This window comes from Schistocerca serialis, chromosome 2 (assembly GCF_023864345.2).
Source record: "Schistocerca serialis cubense isolate TAMUIC-IGC-003099 chromosome 2, iqSchSeri2.2, whole genome shotgun sequence".
NCBI classification, from domain to species: domain Eukaryota; kingdom Metazoa; phylum Arthropoda; class Insecta; order Orthoptera; family Acrididae; genus Schistocerca; species Schistocerca serialis.
The window spans coordinates 1,156,356,527-1,156,374,282 of record NC_064639.1 but is presented as its reverse complement, the minus strand read 5'-3'; positions in this window follow the sequence as shown (position 1 = coordinate 1,156,374,282).

The following is a 17,756-nucleotide window of genomic DNA, read 5'->3' as shown; positions in this document are numbered from 1 at the left end:
AGTAAAGGGTACACACGAGTGGAGAAAAAGTCTCCGAGCTTCTACAGTAGGTTTCGTCTATTTTAGCAACATGTCATTCCTCATGAGAATATGTACTTCGAAAATACCAAGAGACGTTGCAACTGTTATATACAAACGTTAAAAATCAATTACGTGAAGTGCAAACAGGGTAAATCCGAATAGAGAGGCGAAGAAATGTAGAAAGAGATGGTCCTAGGAAGAGAGAAGGAATAAATGTAACTCTATAGAAGTAAACTTGAGGTAGTTTTTCTACGAGATACAGATGGGAAACGTTTGTTAAGCGTTGAAGAAAGAGAACATAGATGACAAGATTGCGTTGTAGGTCTGACTGATACAGAAGGGATGTCCCGTAGCTTGATAGAAGTGGTAAGTTTCTACAGAATACGTAGATGACCCAGCATTTCGATAGGGTTATACAGAGAACAAAATTATCTGAGCTCAAATATGTCAGCAGGAATCGATAATACGGTTTCGGAGCTACTAAAATGTGTGGCAAGAAAAGGAACTACAAGTTTATTTCAGCTGGTGTAGTATGTCTGTGAGACTGACATGAGGTCCAAGCAGACAGGTACAAAAACCGCCAGCCGATTCCTCTGACGTGTATGTATAAATACTGACCAGCACATTATATGCAGGTATAGAAATATAAGTTGAAAAGTTCTGCACGTGCATTTTGGTTTCATATTAGGAAAAAGGTACTAGCAGGTAATTTAGAATTTTCTGTCAGTAATGGAAAGAAGAATAAAGGAAAATCATTACATATTCTTATAAAGGAAGCCTTCACAGCGCAAAGTAGAGTAACGTGTCAGCCATTCCGAGTGGAAAGTGGCTACAGCATTGACATAGACGAGTAATGAGCGTCCATAAGTCTGAAGAGAGATGTGCAAGAAACGAAAGTTCAGGTTAAGGAGCGGTTAAGGCAGAGTTGCTGCTTATGTCAACTATCCTTTGACTTGTACAGTAAATTACTAACATGAGAAAAAATTAAAAGTAGAATGCGAACAGCTATCAACGCTACTGGTTCACAAATGACTTAGACGTTCTTGTCGAAAGTAACGAAAAATGAGAAGGTGTACTGAATGGTACAGATTCCACACTTCACGCAGAATATTCGTCAGTGAAAAAACTAGCTAAGAGGAGGTGATGAGTAATGGAAAGTAGAACAAGGCATTCGATTGAATTTAAAAATTATCAATGAGGCAGTAGTAGAAGAGGTAAAATTATTCTCCTCTCTAGAAAGTAAGATTTCACAAAGCAAGGATTTTGTCTGACTGGTACAAGCGAGGGAATATTTATTTGATAAAAGGGCTCTATTGGTCTTAAATATTGACATGACAGTTAGTGTAACAAATAAAAAATATAAGATAAAATAATAATAAAATATAATAATAATTTGTAATAATAATAATAATTGTTTGTTTGGATAAGTAATTGAGGGATTAAAATTTTACGCCGTGAATTTATCGAGCTTCGCACGTCCGAAGATGTACGGAACATAGCCAGGGCTCATTATGTATTTTTTTTTTTTTTTTGTAGACAGAGTCTGATATCTGACCTCAGCTTCAATCATGAAAATGGAGTGACTAAAACTACTAAAACAAAGAAAAGCATAGGATTAAATAAAACATATATTCATTTCAACATATACGTTACGATATAAATTACACTTACGTAAAATTCTAGATACATAATGCCAGATCATTCACAAATGAGAGCGACTTATTAATTCTGCGCCTCTTTTCTGCTAATAAATATCAATACGGCTAACTGTGGAGCCGCACAAAATATTAAGTCCTTCTAGGACAACGAATGACATGAGAGTGTTGATGCCTACTCGCTGTGACAAGAGAGCGGTGTTAATTGCTTTATTTTGCATTCTCTTGTCTTAAAAAATCGATACATATAATCTAAGTTAACTAAATTAAATACTGTCTGTGCTCGAGTGCAAATGGTTCCTTAAATTAGGAACAAGTTTCTAAAATGTATATATCACTGAACGGTTCGGAAGTGAAACACGGGACCATCAAAAACCTGTAGGAAGAAAAACTGGAAGCATAAGCAGTGTGATGCTAAATAAATTCTTAAAATTAAATGAACAGGTAAAGTAGGAAATGAAGAAGTATTAAAAGAAATGGATAAGGAAATAAATATAAGGAACATTTTTAACAGAAAAGGGAGCAAATTAATTACTCTTCTATTACGCCGCGCTGCCTCTATGAACTTTAAGCTGAAGGTAGCAGCAGTAGAGAAAAATAATGACAGACAAATATTCGCTTGTCAAAACAGATTAGGACATTGGCTGCAGTAGTTCGTAGAGATGATAAAATTAACACAAGACAGACAAGAATAGAGAACAGTATCAAATCACTCAAAAGCCAGAATTATACACACAAGATTTATATTTTTATTTGGCTGTGCTGTCACCGGGTTCATTATCTAATTTCACGTGCGCACTGTTGTCGCAAAAGCAGACACTTTGTTGACGTCGACAGTCTACCCATACGAAACGGATCGACGGACAAATGAACGTCACAAATCATACATGTCTGAATCACCTATACATCATTGCTACTCTATGTAAAACGATCAACCGGAAGAATGCTCTGATGCGATGAAACAACGGAAAATAACTGAATAAATAATGAATAAAAGTAATGTTTAACATTTACACATATACCAGTGACAGTCTTACATTTATGCACACAAATTAAACTAGTATTCTTTAAACTGCTTCCACTGTACAGATACACTATGTGATCACAAGTATCTGGACACCTGGCTGAAAATAAATTACAAGTTCGTGGCGCCCTTCATCGCTATTGCTGGAATTCAGTATGGTGTTGGACCATCCTTAGCCTTGATGACAGCTTGCACTCTAGCTGGACTATGTTCAGTCAGATGCTGGAAGGATTCTTGGGGAATGGCAGCCAATTCTTCACGGAATGCTGCACTAGGGAGAGGTATCGATGTCGGTCGATGAGACCTGGCACGAAGTCGGCGTTCCAAAAGATCCCAGAGCTGGTCTATAGGATTCAGGTCTGGACTCTGTGCAGGCCAGTCCATTACAGGGATGTTATTGTCGTGTAATCACTCCGCCATAGGCCGCGCATTATGAACAGGTGCTCGATCGTGTTGAAAGATGCAATCGCCATCCCCACATTGCTCTTCAACAGTGGGAATCTAGAAGGTGATTAAAAACACTACCACACCATAACACCACCGCCTCCGAATTTTACTGTTGGCACTACACACGCTGGCAGATGACGTTCACCGGGCATTCGCCATACCCACACCTGCCATCCGATCGCCACATTGTGTACCGTGGTTCGTCACTCAACAAAACGTTTTTCCACTGTTCAGTCGTCTAATGTTTACGCTCCTTACACCAAGCGAGGTATCGTTTGGCATTTACCGGCGTGATGTGGGGCTTATGAGCAGCCGCTCGACCATGCAATCCAAATTTTCTCACCTCCCGCCAAACTGTCATAGTACTTGCAGTGGATCGTGATGCAATTTTGGAATTCCTGTGTGATGGTCTGGATAGATGTCTGCCTATTACACAATACGACCCTCTTCAACTGTTGGCGGTCTCTGTCAGTCAACAGAGGAGGTCGACCTGTATGCTCTTGTGCTGTACGTGTCCCTTCACGTTTCCACTTCACTATCTCATAGTAAACAGTGGACCTAGGGATGTTTAGGAGTGTGGAAATCTCGCGTACAGACGTACGACACAAGTGACACCCAATCACCTGGCCATGTACGAAGTCTGTTGAGTTCCGGGGAGCGCCCCATTCTGCTCTCTCACGGTGTCTAATGACTACAGAGGTCGCTGATATGGAGTACCTGGCAGCAGTTGGCAGCACAATGCACCTAATATGAAAAACGTATGTTTTTGGGGGTGTCCGGATACTTTTGATCACACAGTGTATACAGGGTGAGTCAACTAACGTTACCGCTGGATATATTTCGCAAACCACATCAAATGCTGACGAACCGATTCCACAGACCGAACGTGAGGAGAGGGGCTAGTGTAATTGGTTAATACAAACCATAAAGAAATGCACGGAAGTATGTTTTTTAACACAAACCTAGGTTTTTTAAAAATGGAACCCCGTTAGTTTTGTTAGCACATCTGAACATATAAAAAAATACGTAATCAGTGCCGTTTGTTGCATTCTAAAATGTTAATTACATCCGGAGATATATTGTAACCTAAAGTTGACGCTTGAGTACCATTCCTCCGCTGTTCGATCGTGTGTATCGGAGAGCACCGAATTACGTAGGGATCCAAAGGGAACGGCGATGGACCTTAGGTACAGAAGAGACTGGAAACGCTCATTACGTCCACATGCTAACACCTTTTTATTGGTCTTTTTCACTGACGCACTTGTACATTACCATGACGTGGAGGACGCATAAACTGGCCAGCCCGTTCTCCTGATCTTACACCTCTGGACTTCTTTCTGTGGGGTACGTTAAAGGAGAATGTGTACCGTGATGTGCCTACAACCCCAAAGGATATGAAACAACGTATTGTGGCAGCCTGCGGCGACATTACACCAGATGTACTGCGGCGTGTACGACATTCATTACGCCAGAGATTGCAATTGTGTGCAGCAAATGATGGCCACCACATTGAACATCTATTGGCCTGACATGTCGGGACACACTGTATTCCACTCCGTAATTGAAAACGGAAACCACGTGTGTACTTGTACCTCACCCCTCATGGTAATGTACATGTGCGTCAGTGAAAAAGACCAATAAAAAGGTGTTAGCATGTGGACGTAATGTGCTGTTCCAGTCTCTTCTGTACCTAAGGTCCATCACCGTTCCCTTTGGATCCCTATGTAATTCAGTGCTCTCCGATACACACGATCGAACAACGGAGGAGCGGTACTCAAGCGTCAACTTTAGGTTACAATATCTTCGGATGTAATTAACATTTTACAATGCAACAAACGGCACTGGTTACGTATTTGTTTATATGTTCAGACGTGCTAACAAAACTAACGGGGTTCCATTTAAAAAAACGAAGGTTTGTGTTAAAAAACATACTTCCGTGCATTTTTTATGGTTTGTATTAACTAATTACACTAGCCCCTCTCCTCACGTTCGGTCTGAGGAATCGATTCGTCAGTATTTGACGTGGTTTGCGAAATACACTCCTGGAAATGGAAAAAAGAACACATTGACACCGGTGTGTCAGACCCACCATACTTGCTCCGGACACTGCGAGAGGGCTGTACAAGCAATGATCACACGCACGGCACAGCGGACACACCAGGAACCGCGGTGTTGGCCGTCGAATGGCGCTAGCTGCGCAGCATTTGTGCACCGCTGCCGTCAGTTTCAGCCAGTTTGCCGTGGCATACGGAGCTCCATCGCAGTCTTTAACACTGGTAGCATGCCGCGACAGCGTGGACGTGAACCGTATGTGCAGTTGACGGACTCTGAGCGAGGGCGTATAGTGGGCATGCGGGAGGCCGGGTGGACGTACCGCCGAATTGCTCAACACGTGGGGCGTGAGGTCTCCACAGTACATCGATGTTGTCGCCAGTGGTCGGCAGAAGGTGCACGTGCCCGTCGACCTGGGACCGGACCGCAGCGACGCACGGATGCACGCCAAGACCGTAGGACCCTACGCAGTGCCGTAGGGGACCGCACCGCCACTTCCCAGCAAATTAGGGACACTGTTGCTCCTGGGGTATCGGCGAGGACCATTCGCAACCGTCTCCATGAAGCTGGGCTACGGTCCCGCACACCGTTAGGCCGTCTTCCGCTCACGCCCCAACATCGTGCAGCCCGCCTCCAGTGGTGTCGCGACAGGCGTGAATGGAGGGACGAATGGAGACGTGTCGTCTTCAGCGATGAGAGTCGCTTCTGCCTTGGTGCCAATGATGGTCGCATGCGTGTTTGGCGCCGTGCAGGTGAGCGCCACAATCAGGACTGCATACGACCGAGGCACACAGGGCCAACACCCGGCATCATGGTGTGGGGAGCGATCTCCTACACTGGCCGTACACCACTGGTGATCGTCGAGGGGACACTGAATAGTGCACGGTACATCCAAACCGTCATCGAACCCATCGTTCTACCATTCCTAGACCGGCAAGGGAACTTGCTGTTCCAACAGGACAATGCACGTCCGCATGTATCCCGTGCCACCCAACGTGCTCTAGAAGGTGTAAGTCAACTACCCTGGCCAGCAAGATCTCCGGATCTGTCCCCCATTGAGCATGTTTGGGACTGGATGAAGCGTCGTCTCACGCGGTCTGCACGTCCAGCACGAACGCTGGTCCAACTGAGGCGCCAGGTGGAAATGGCATGGCAAGCCGTTCCATAGGACTACATCCAGCATCTCTACGATCGTCTCCATGGGAGAATAGCAGCCTGCATTGCTGCGAAAGGTGGCTATACACTGTACTAGTGCTGACATTGTGCATGCTCTGTTGCCTGTGTCTATGTGCCTGTGGTTCTGTCAGTGTGATCATGTGATGTATCTGACCCCAGGAATGTGTCAATAAAGTTTCCCCTTCCTGAGACAATGAATTCACGGTGTTCTCATTTCAATTTCCAGGAGTGTATATCCAGCGGTAATGTTAGGTGACTCACCCTGTATATTATTATCATACATTGGCACCAGTTATTTTTATCCTTGCCGCATCTCATAATGAACTAACTAGTCGCAAAAATTTTGGTATCATCGTCACAGAAAAGGGAATGTCGTGAGTGTAGAACGCCTTCTTTGTCTGACAGCCACGTCACCTCTTTCCAATAGTTCCTTGGGTTGGGGTTGGGTTGGGTTGATTTGGTGGAAGAGACCAAACAGCGAGGTCATCGGTCTCACCGAATTAGGGACGGATGGGGAAGAAAGTCGACAGTGCCCTTTCAAAGGAAACATTCTGGCATTTGCCTCAAGCGATTTAGGGAAATCACGGAAAACCTACATCAGGATGGCCGGACGCGGGACTGAACCGTCGTCCTCCCGAATGCGAGTCCAGTGTGGTAACCACTGCGCCACCTCGCTCGGAATCCAGTTCCTTATTCCGTGCTGAAAAAACTCCGAATTTCCCTTTATAGTGAGGATCCTCACGTATTTGTTTGCCCGTCTGTATCCGTTTACGAAAATTAACTCACTCGCTGCTTCTTATCGGTCAGCTTCACAAGCGTGATCGCAAACGTCTGCTGGTATCATGCCTTAAACATGAAATTCTTGGTCGAATTACACCCGAAGCGGCCTCTTGGACTTCTAGATTCGTTGGACCACCTGCCACCTGTCAGCAACAGTAAACATGCCACAACTGAACTTTAAGTGGAATCGTACGGCACAAAGTCATCTGATCACGGTAGTTTTTTGACATGAACGTTGAAGAGAATGATACAGATATAGTAATGTAAAATTAGAAATCTATCACCTTAACTATTTAGCAACAGTCAAATCCTGAACGTCGCATTTGCTCTATAGCATTCGTCTCACTGCATCACTTTGCTTGTGTGTAATTGCGCAACAGTGTGTGGCGCTTATCTAGCCCATACAGCCACCGCACCCGAGGTCACCCTCGTTCCAACAACGCCTCGTTCACATGCCGGACGTCTGTGCGATGGGGTTTCATGACTGTTGCATTTCGTCAGTCAGTGTAGACATTGTTAATGCTGTTTGTGGATAACGCTGGAGTAAACATCCGATGATGTCCCATATGTCTCGAATGGAGACAGATCTGGTAATCGAGCAGGCCAAGGCGACATGTCGACACACCGAGGAGCAGTGGGTCCCAACCTGGGCGTAATTACTCCTCGAGCAGTGAAATTTTCTGAGGAATAAAAACAAAAGAGTTAAATTTGAACTAACTCTTTTTCTCATCAGTCTTCTGATTGGTTTGATGCGGCCCGCCACGCATTCCTCTCCTGTGCTAACCTCTTCATCTCAGAGTAGCACTAGCAAGCCACGTCCTCTATTATTTGCTGGATGTATTCCAACCATTCCAATCTCCGTCTTCCTCTACAGTTTTTGCCCTCTACATCTTCCTTTAGTACCATGGAAGTCATTCCCTCTTGTCTCAACAGATGTCCTATCAATCTGTTCCTTCTCTTTATCAGTGTTTTCCACATATTGATTTCCTCTCCGATTCTGCACAGAACCTCCTCACTCCTTACCTTATCAGTCCACCTAATTTTCAACATTCGTCTATAGCACCACATCTCAAATGCTTCGATTCTCTTCTGTTCCGGTTTTCCCACAGTCCATGTTTCACTACTATACAATGCTAAACTCCAGACGTACATTCTCAGAAATTTCTTCCTCAAATTAAGGCCGATATTTGATATCAGTAGACTTCTCTTGGCCAGGAATTCCCTTTTTTCCACTGCTAGTCTGCTTTTGATGTCCTTGTTCCATCCGTCATTGGTTATTTTACTGCGTATGTAGTATACTTGGCAGAATTTACCACTAAAAAATCAAGTTACTGTTGCCTTGGCTGAGTACGCTGGACGCAATGTGCGATCTTCAAGCAACGGAGAGCTATGCCACGACAGCTGGACATTCCATTGTCTGCCATTGCTTGGGGAAGCAGTAGGGCAATTTCTAATGCGGTTCCAGGTTGTCGTGAATGCAGATGGTCGTGACACTGAGCAATGTTTGTAGCCTGGAACGTGAACATGGCACGCAATTAACAGATTTTACCCTCGCATGTGGAAATTAAAATGTGTTTCTTTCAATGGTTTATTCGTTATTTCTCTTCCGCTTGTCCTTAGAAATGTTTCCGCAAAGTTTTGTTGTCCTACGACAGCTCGTTTTTCGTAAGAGGCCTCTCCAGAAGCGAAATTTTGAGTACAACCACCCTGTATGCAATGCGACTTGTAAATAAATAAAATCCTTACTTTTATAAATTGAGCCAAGTCTCAATTTCATCGACGAGAGCATTCAAAACTCTGAATGGAATAACAGAATCCACTGTTCTTAATCAAAACCTTTCAAGCTTGACGTATTTCTCTACATGAATGGAGTCTTCAGATGACAGAATTACATATCTGTAGGTACTTCTTCATAAAAAAAGTAGTTGAATAACTCAGGGCGTCGCTCCACTGATGTGGACAACGTGTGGTCAGTTTAATGACCGAGATAAGCTAAGAGGACGACATAAAAATCCACCAAGAAGCCGAGATCGCCGATAATTCGAGGACCGATGTTGATAGTGGAAGGCACTTGAGGATGTCCAACGTGGAATGTCTCGCCCGCAGGACGATGGCAGTGACACCAGAATAAAGGCGTCTTTCTTTAGACGTGCAGTACATACTTTCTAGTCACGAGAGGACAGAGAGGAGGAAAGGTGAAAAGCCTGAATGCCGACATGCGTTGACGCCGACGCTCTCGGACGTTGTCGAGTGTCTTCCCGGCATGCCGCCGCGTTACTCTCCAGGGTAGCCACGATAATTCACGGCAACTATGCGTGGACTCACGAGTGGCCACGAAGCACTGTCGTGGAGCGCGTTCCTTCACACTGCCCAGAGAGGAGTGTCGCAGAGCGCTGAACACACTTATGTACATTCTGATTAGTTCCAATGATGTTGTATTACTCTTAACGTGTTGTATTTATATTCTTCATATCTCCTTCAGTCGCTAAGTACTCTGCAATCTAAAAAAAGAAACGTTCTCATTTAATTTTGCAATCGACAGGCGTATGGGGCTCCTCGAAAGCCTAAGGTATTCACCAAGAAAAGAACTCTGAGGTTTCAAATTTCAAAGTTCGGATATTCTTGCGCTGAATAAAATTTGTTTGTTCTGACAGTAGTTTAGTAATAAACACTGAATTTTATATCTTTATCAGGTGTAATTTTTTGACCTCTGACACTAGCATTAAAGTGAATGAAGAACATTTTTATTATTACTAGAATCGCCTGTCGTATTTATTGAAATAATTCTTTAACTTCTCTTTAGTAATTCGAGCATTTGAAGTGAGTCCTTGATGCAGAGCTTTGCAAAATACGCCTTGTGTTCACGGCAGCAAATTAACGTTTTCCGTGTGGCAGCACAATGTGAATACCCTTGTATAACATGAAGTAACCTCAGATGCGAAATGTTTTGCTTTACATAATCTGCACTGTATATTCATATGTCAGTGCCTCTTAAAATTGTTTGCAGCTACGTTCCGTGCACATTTAAACCTGGCTTTGAAAACAACAATAGAGTTATCATTATCAGTGTCCACATTATTCCACCTACTTCGTCTACGCAACAATTGCGTCTCTCTAGCTTATTGTCTTTCAGTTCGATACACTAGTGTTCATCGAAACATAGCTTAACACAAGTACTGTGTTCCTATAATACGGGAAGTCATAACGATTCATAATGAAGGAGCTGAAAATTAGGAACTAAATTTTAATTTTATGGCAACGGAGGCAAATGAACACAAAATTAGTTCCACTTACTCGTCGATAATGGTAAGCTAAAGAACGACGCCGAAAAACAGCGTTATGTCCAGTGTGTGTTGCCCCCGAAGGCTTCGTTCCTACGATGTTTTGGTACCCACTGATAAAAACATCAGTCACGCAGCAGCTATGGCAATCTAGCTGTCCGGTATGCATGAATTACTGCAAATTAACTGCAACACTTAAAAATTTAGTGTGGCACTTCGAACACAGCACCTAATAGGTATTCAAAGTTGGTACAATGTGAGAGAAAGAGAAAAATTTTCTCATGTGTGTGTGTCTACTTCCTTTTTACCTGTCTTAACGGCTACGTATGTAAAAGATTTTTTGTGCGCAGATATGATAAAGTACATTTCAGATTATATAAGTTTCACAAGAATTCCAATCCCAAAGAAAGCAGGTGCCAACAGATGTGAAAATTACCGAACTATGAGTTTAACAAGTCACCGCTGCAAAATACTAACACGAATTCTTTACAGACGAATGGAAAAACTGATAGAAGCCGACCTCGGGGAAGATCAGTCTGGATTCCGTAGAAATGTTGGAACACGTGAGGCAATACTGAGCCTACGACTTACCTTAGAGAATAGACTAAGGAAAGGAAAGCCTACGTTTCTAGCATTTGTAGACTTAGAGAAAGCTTTTGACAATGTTGATTGGAATACTCTCTTTCATATTCTGAAGGTGGCAGGAGTAAAATACAGGGAGCGAAAGGCTATTTAAATTTGTACAGAAACCAGATGGCAGTTATAAGAGTCGAGGGCATGAAAGGGAAGCAGTCGTCGGGAAGGGAGTGAGGCGGGGTTGTAGCCTATCCCCGATGTTATTCAATCTGTATATTGTGCAAGCAGTGAAGGAAACAAAAGAAAAATTTGGAGTAGGTATTAAAATCCATGGAGAAGAAATAAAACCTTTGAGGTTCGCCGATGACATTGTAATTCTGTCAGAGACAGCAAAGGACTTGGAAGAGCAGTTGAACGGAATGGATAGTGTCTTGAAAGAAGGATATAAGATGAACATCAAAAGCAAAACGAGGATAATGGAATGTAGTCGAGTTAAGTCGGGTGATGCTGAGGGAATTAGATTAGGAAATGAGATACTTAAAGTAGTAAAGGAGTTTTGCTATTTGGGGAGCAAAATAACTAATGATGGTCGAAGTAGAGAGGATATAAAATGTAGACTGGCAATGGCAAGGAAAGCTTTTCTGAAGAAGAGAAATTTGTTAACATCGAGTATAGATTTAAGTGTCAGGAAGTCATTTCTGAAAGTATTAGTATGGAGTGTAGCCATGTATGGAAGTGAAACGTGGGCAATAAATAGTTTGGACAAGAAGACAATAGAAGTTTTCGAAATGTAGTGCTACAGAAGAATGCTGAAGATTAGATGGGTAGATCGCATAACTAATGACGAGGTATTGAACAGAATTGGGGAGAAGAGAAATTTGTCGCACAAATTGACTAGAAGAAGGAATCGGTTGTTAGGTCATATTCTGAGGCATCAAGGGATCGCCAATTTAGTGTTGGAGGGTAGCGTGGAGGGTAGAAATCGTAGAGGGAGAGCAAGAGATGAATACACTAAACAGATTGAGAAGGATGTAGGTTGCAGTAGGTACTGGGAGATGAAAAAGCTTGCACAGGATAGAGTAGCATGGAGATCTGCATCAAACCAGTCTTTGGACTGGAGACCACAGCAACAACAACAAGTTTTACTGGACTCCTCGTGTAATTAATTGACGGAAAAGAGAGAAACACCATAAAGGAATTAGCCGAATGAGACACAAATCAGTAGATGCGATGTACACGTACAGAGAAATAAATGATTACAGTTGAAGAAAAATCGGATGATTTATTCAAGACAAAGAGCTTCACAAGTTGAACATGTGTATAAAGATTGATCCACGTCCATCTCCCATCCAAACAGTTATTTGGCTTGTCACTGACTGACGGAGTTGTTCCATATCGTAGTAAGGATATCGTCCCAAATTCTGTGCAATTGGCGCCTTAAATCAACATATTCGCGGGATAGTTGGGGCTGCCCTGCCCATAAAGATCCATACCCACTCAGCTGGAGAGGTCCGGCGACCCTGCTGGCCAAGGTAGGTTTTGACAAGAAATGAATCAAGAAGGAGAAACTCTCGCCGTGTGCGGGCGGGCATTGTCTTGCCGAAATGTAAGCCCAGGATGGCTCGCCGTGAAGAGCAACAAAACGGGGCGTCGTCGACGCACCGCCGTGCTGTTTGCCTTTTTAAGGGTTCCTCGGATGGCAACCAGAAGTGACACCCCACACCATCACTCCCAGCTGTCGTCCGTATGGCGGGCAACAGTCAGGTTGGTATCCCAAATCCGTCCGCAGCGTCTCGAGACGCGTCTTCACTGGCCATCAGGGATCAGTTCGAAGCGGGACATCACTGAAGACAATTCTACGCCAGGCAGTGAGACTGCAGGCCGAAGATGTGTGGGGCGGTGCCCCGGACAGAGGTGGGGTACCAGCCCCAGTGTCCCCCGCCATACTGTCCGACAACCTGGCGTTATGACCCGGGGTGCCATTTCTTGCCATAGCCAGATGCCTTTGGTTGTCATCCGCGTCACCTTCACAGCGCAGCGGTGCGTCCACGATATTCAACGTCCCGTTCTGTTGCCCTTCGTGGCAAGCCATCTTGGGCTTACATTTCAGGAAGGTAAGAGTTTGTACCACTTGTCTTTGCGCTTGGCAAACCCTACCTTCGCCATCACGGTCGCCGGACCTCTCCAGAGCTGAGAAACTTTAGAGCATTACGAGCAGGGCTCTCCGAACGGCTCGGGATTTTGGCGATCTAACGCGTCATTTGGACAGAATTTGGCACGATATACTTCAGCAGGACATTCGACAAGTCTGTTAATCAATGCCAAGCCGGGTAACTGCTTTCATATGGGCCATATGTGGACGAACGTGTTATTCACTTGTTTAATTTGTGAAGCTCTTTGTCTTCAAGAAGTTATCAAGTTTTTCTGAAACTGTAGTTAGTGTTTGTGCGTACATGTACAGCACATCCGTCGCATTTGGATAATTCCTTCGTGGTGCGCCATCTTCATTTTTTACCTTACAATATATGAAAAACCGGTACGTCAGTTTTTGACGTTCAAGTATTAATATTATGGTTAAACGTCTTCCATTTGCTTCATATACAGCCTTTTTTATCACTATTTGCAACATTTGTCAATGTGCGATGTCCATTTTCTTTCCTTTTTGCTCTTTCAATTCCCGAACCTGCAATTTGTCCAGAATCACACAGTGCATCGATTTTGAGTCGCTAATAATCTCTGCGTTGAGCGCCAGCAAGCTCTAATTTCTGGTCCCATAAAATCATTACGTGTCCCAATTGGAAGCTCATGGTCACTGACTTAAAGAAATTGTACGATTATTAGTAGTAGTAGTACTAGTAGTAGCAGCTTTATTCATCTGTAGATCTCTTTTTCCAAGGATATAGGACATTTCAAAGTATTTATAAATTTAGATCAATTTAAAATAAGCTAATTCGTATACACATATATTTACAGACCTGTAGCTAGAGACAATCATTAAGATTTACTCCTGGTATTTTTACAAATAACTTATTAAAATAATGGAATGCCACACTGTTAACCCATATCTCACTATCAGTCACTGCACACACTAAACACACATTGTTTCACAAAACTTCACACACACACACACACACACACACACACACACACACACACACACTGGTGATCTCTGGGCCATTTTCTGTACCGCAACTTCCCATTTCCTATCGTGAAAAACTGAGTCAGCATCCCTCCATAATGAGTGAGATGTTAAGCTCAGAAAGAGGAAGAGGTGTTAGTACTGTGCTATGCATAGCTTGGGGGTAAGTATTTCTAGAAAGGAAAAAAGGAGAAAAACATAAAGTGAAGGTGTTATGTGGAATGTTGGATATTTTATAATCATTATTTATTTGTATAACATTTTTTGTCAAACCCCTACTCTGTTTTAACTAAGTAATCCTACGATGTATAAAATGAATTGCATAACAGGTACTTTTTATCTGGCTTTTTAAATAAGTGTATTTTGTCATTTTCTTTAATCTCTTTTGGTAATTTATTGTACAGTTTAATGCCTTGGTAGAAAATGCTGTTTTGAGTCTTATGTTTATTTTTTCTTGGTAAATGTAAGTTGAATCTCTCTCTTGTCACATGGTCATGGACAGAGCGGTTTGTGCAGCAATTACCAATGTTATTTTTTATGTGTACAGCTGACTGGTAAATGTATTCACATGGAGCAGATAAAATCCCCAGTGTTCTGAACAGATCTTTGCAGTGAGCTCGACTAGCATTTTTGGTAATATTCTTATGGCTCTTTTCTGGAGTTTGAAAATTTTGTTCATATTTTGTGCATTTGTTCCCCAAAAAAGAAATCCATAACTAAGAATTGAGTGTACATATGAATAATATGTAACTAAAAGACACTGCATGTTACACACTGATGATAGGATTCTAACGGCGTAACATGTTGATGACATTCTGTTTGCAGGTACCTTGATGTGTTCACACCACTTCAACTGAGAATCAACATTCATTCATAGAGATTTTGTATTTGTTACACAGCCTATATACGTTGAATTTAACACTGCCATTTTTCCTCTTCAAACTGAAATTAATGGCATTAGTTTTCTTTATGTTCAATGTCACTTTCTTACTATTGACCAATCATAAACTTGCTTGAGAGTTTCATTTACTCTCTCGGCAAGGAGTTCTCTTGTTTTCTCAGTGACTATAATGTTGCTGTCATCTTCGACGAGGATTTTTTCACCATGAGTAACGATTGTTACAATCCCCTTACACACCTCAGCTATATACAGTACTTGCAGAAGGATTTATGGAAACGTCTAAATTTCGTTGATTCAGCGTAAGTCGCTAAAGTAACTGCTTTTCTGTCAATGCGAGGTCGATGTTCTTAAATATACGAGTTGAACGTTCATATTTTTGGAGATTTAATGTTTTTCCAATCTGTAAATAACGCTGAAAAGCCCTTGTTTTCTACACTCCTGGAAATTGAAATAAGAACACCGTGAATTCATTGTCCCAGGAAGGGGAAACTTTATTGACACATTCCTGGGGTCAGATACATCACATGATCACACTGACAGAACCACAGGCACATAGACACAGGCAACAGAGCATGCACAATGTCGGCACTAGTACAGTGTATATCCACCTTTCGCAGCAATGCAGGCTGCTATTCTCCCATGGAGACGATCGTAGAGATGCTGGATGTAGTCCTGTGGAACGGCTTGCCATGCCATTTCCACCTGGCGCCTCAGTTGGACCAGCGTTCGTGCTGGACGTGCAGACCGCGTGAGACGACGCTTCATCCAGTCCCAAACATGCTCAATGGGGGACAGATCCGGAGATCTTGCTGGCCAGGGTAGTTGACTTACACCTTCTAGAGCACGTTGGGTGGCACGGGATACATGCCGACGTGCATTGTCCTGTTGGAACAGCAACTTCCCTTGCCGGTCTAGGAATGGTAGAACGATGGGTTCGATGACGGTTTGGATGTACCGTGCACTATTCAGTGTCCCCTCGACGATCACCAGTGGTGTACGGCCAGTGTAGGAGATCGCTCCCCACGCCATGATGCCGGGTGTTGGCCCTGTGTGCCTCGGTCGTATGCAGTCCTGATTGTGGCGCTCACCTGCACGGCGCCAAACACGCATACGACCATCATTGGCACCAAGGCAGAAGCGACTCTCATCGCTGAAGACGACACGTCTCCATTCGTCCCTCCATTCACGCCTGTCGCGACACCACTGGAGGCGGGCTGCACGATGTTGGGGCGTGAGCGGAAGACGGCCTAACGGTGTGCGGGACCGTAGCCAAACTTCATGGAGACGGTTGCGAATGGTCCTCGCCGATACCCCAGGAGCAACAGTGTCCCTAATTTGCTGGGAAGTGGCGGTGCGGTCCCCTACGGCACTGCGTAGGGTCCTACGGTCTTGGCGTGCATCCGTGCGTCGCTGCGGTCCGGTCCCAGGTCGACGGGCACGTGCACCTTCCGCCGACCACGGGCGACAACATCGATGTACTGTGGAGACCTCACGCCCCACGTGTTGAGCAATTCGGCGGTACGTCCACCCGGCCTCCCGCATGCCCACTATACGCCCTCGCTCAAAGTCCGTCAACTGCACATACGGTTCACGTCCACGCTGTCGCGGCATGCTACCAGTGTTAAAGACTGTGATGGAGCTCCGTATGCCACGGCAAACTGGCTGACACTGACGGCGGCGGTGCACAAATGCTGCGCAGCTAGCGCCATTCGACGGCCAACACCGCGGTTCCTGGTGTGTCCGCTGTGCCGTGCGTGTGATCATTGCTTGTACAGCCCTCTCGCAGTGTCCGGAGCAAGTATGGTGGGTCTGACACACCGGTGTCAATGTGCTCTTTTTTCCATTTCCAGGAGTGTAGCTACAATGATTCCTTTCTGTAGAACTGTTGGTCCAACAGCTATTAAAACTTTACTGCTTTTAATTACAGCATATGAATCACAACCACAGTACTACGAGCTTGGAAAAATTAATATTTATTTGGTCGTCTCCAAAACAAACTGTATTTTCTCAGTAAATTCGGTGGCAAAATTGGTCAATATATATCGCAGTAACTCCGGATTTGTAAAACTTAGACCTATTCTGACAGTGGATCCATCAGATGGTGGTGGTGGTGGTTAGTGTTTAACGTCCCGTCGACAACGAGGTCATTAGAGACGGAGCGCAAGCTCGGGTTAGTGAAGGATTGGGAAGGAAATCGGCCGTGCCCTTTCAAAGGAACCATCCCGGCATGTGCCTGAAACGATGTAGGGAAATCACGGAAAACCTAAATCAGGATGGTTGGAGACGGGATTGAACCGTCGTCCTCCCGAATGCGAGTCCAGTGTGCTAACCACTGCGCCACCTCGCTCGGCGATCCATCAGAAACAAGACACAGAGAAAAGAATTGAGCAGTGTCATTCGGCGCAGTGGTATTTCGTTGTCGGAATAAGTTAAGACAGTCGGTAGTTATCGCAGGAGTAAACTGCCCAGTTCTGCCACAGAATTTATCGGAGAAGAAAAGGAAGTTTGAGAGGCGAACAAACGAGTATAATTTTCTTCCCAGGTCGTATTATTATTTTTATGACTGCTATACTGTAAAAAAACGGCAGTAAAATTTTCATACGTGTTGGACTAGATACTTTAAGATTAAGGAAACACTTTAATCAGAAATCATGGATATTTTAACCCTCTTTACGAAACAGGAAACATTAAATCTCCAAACATA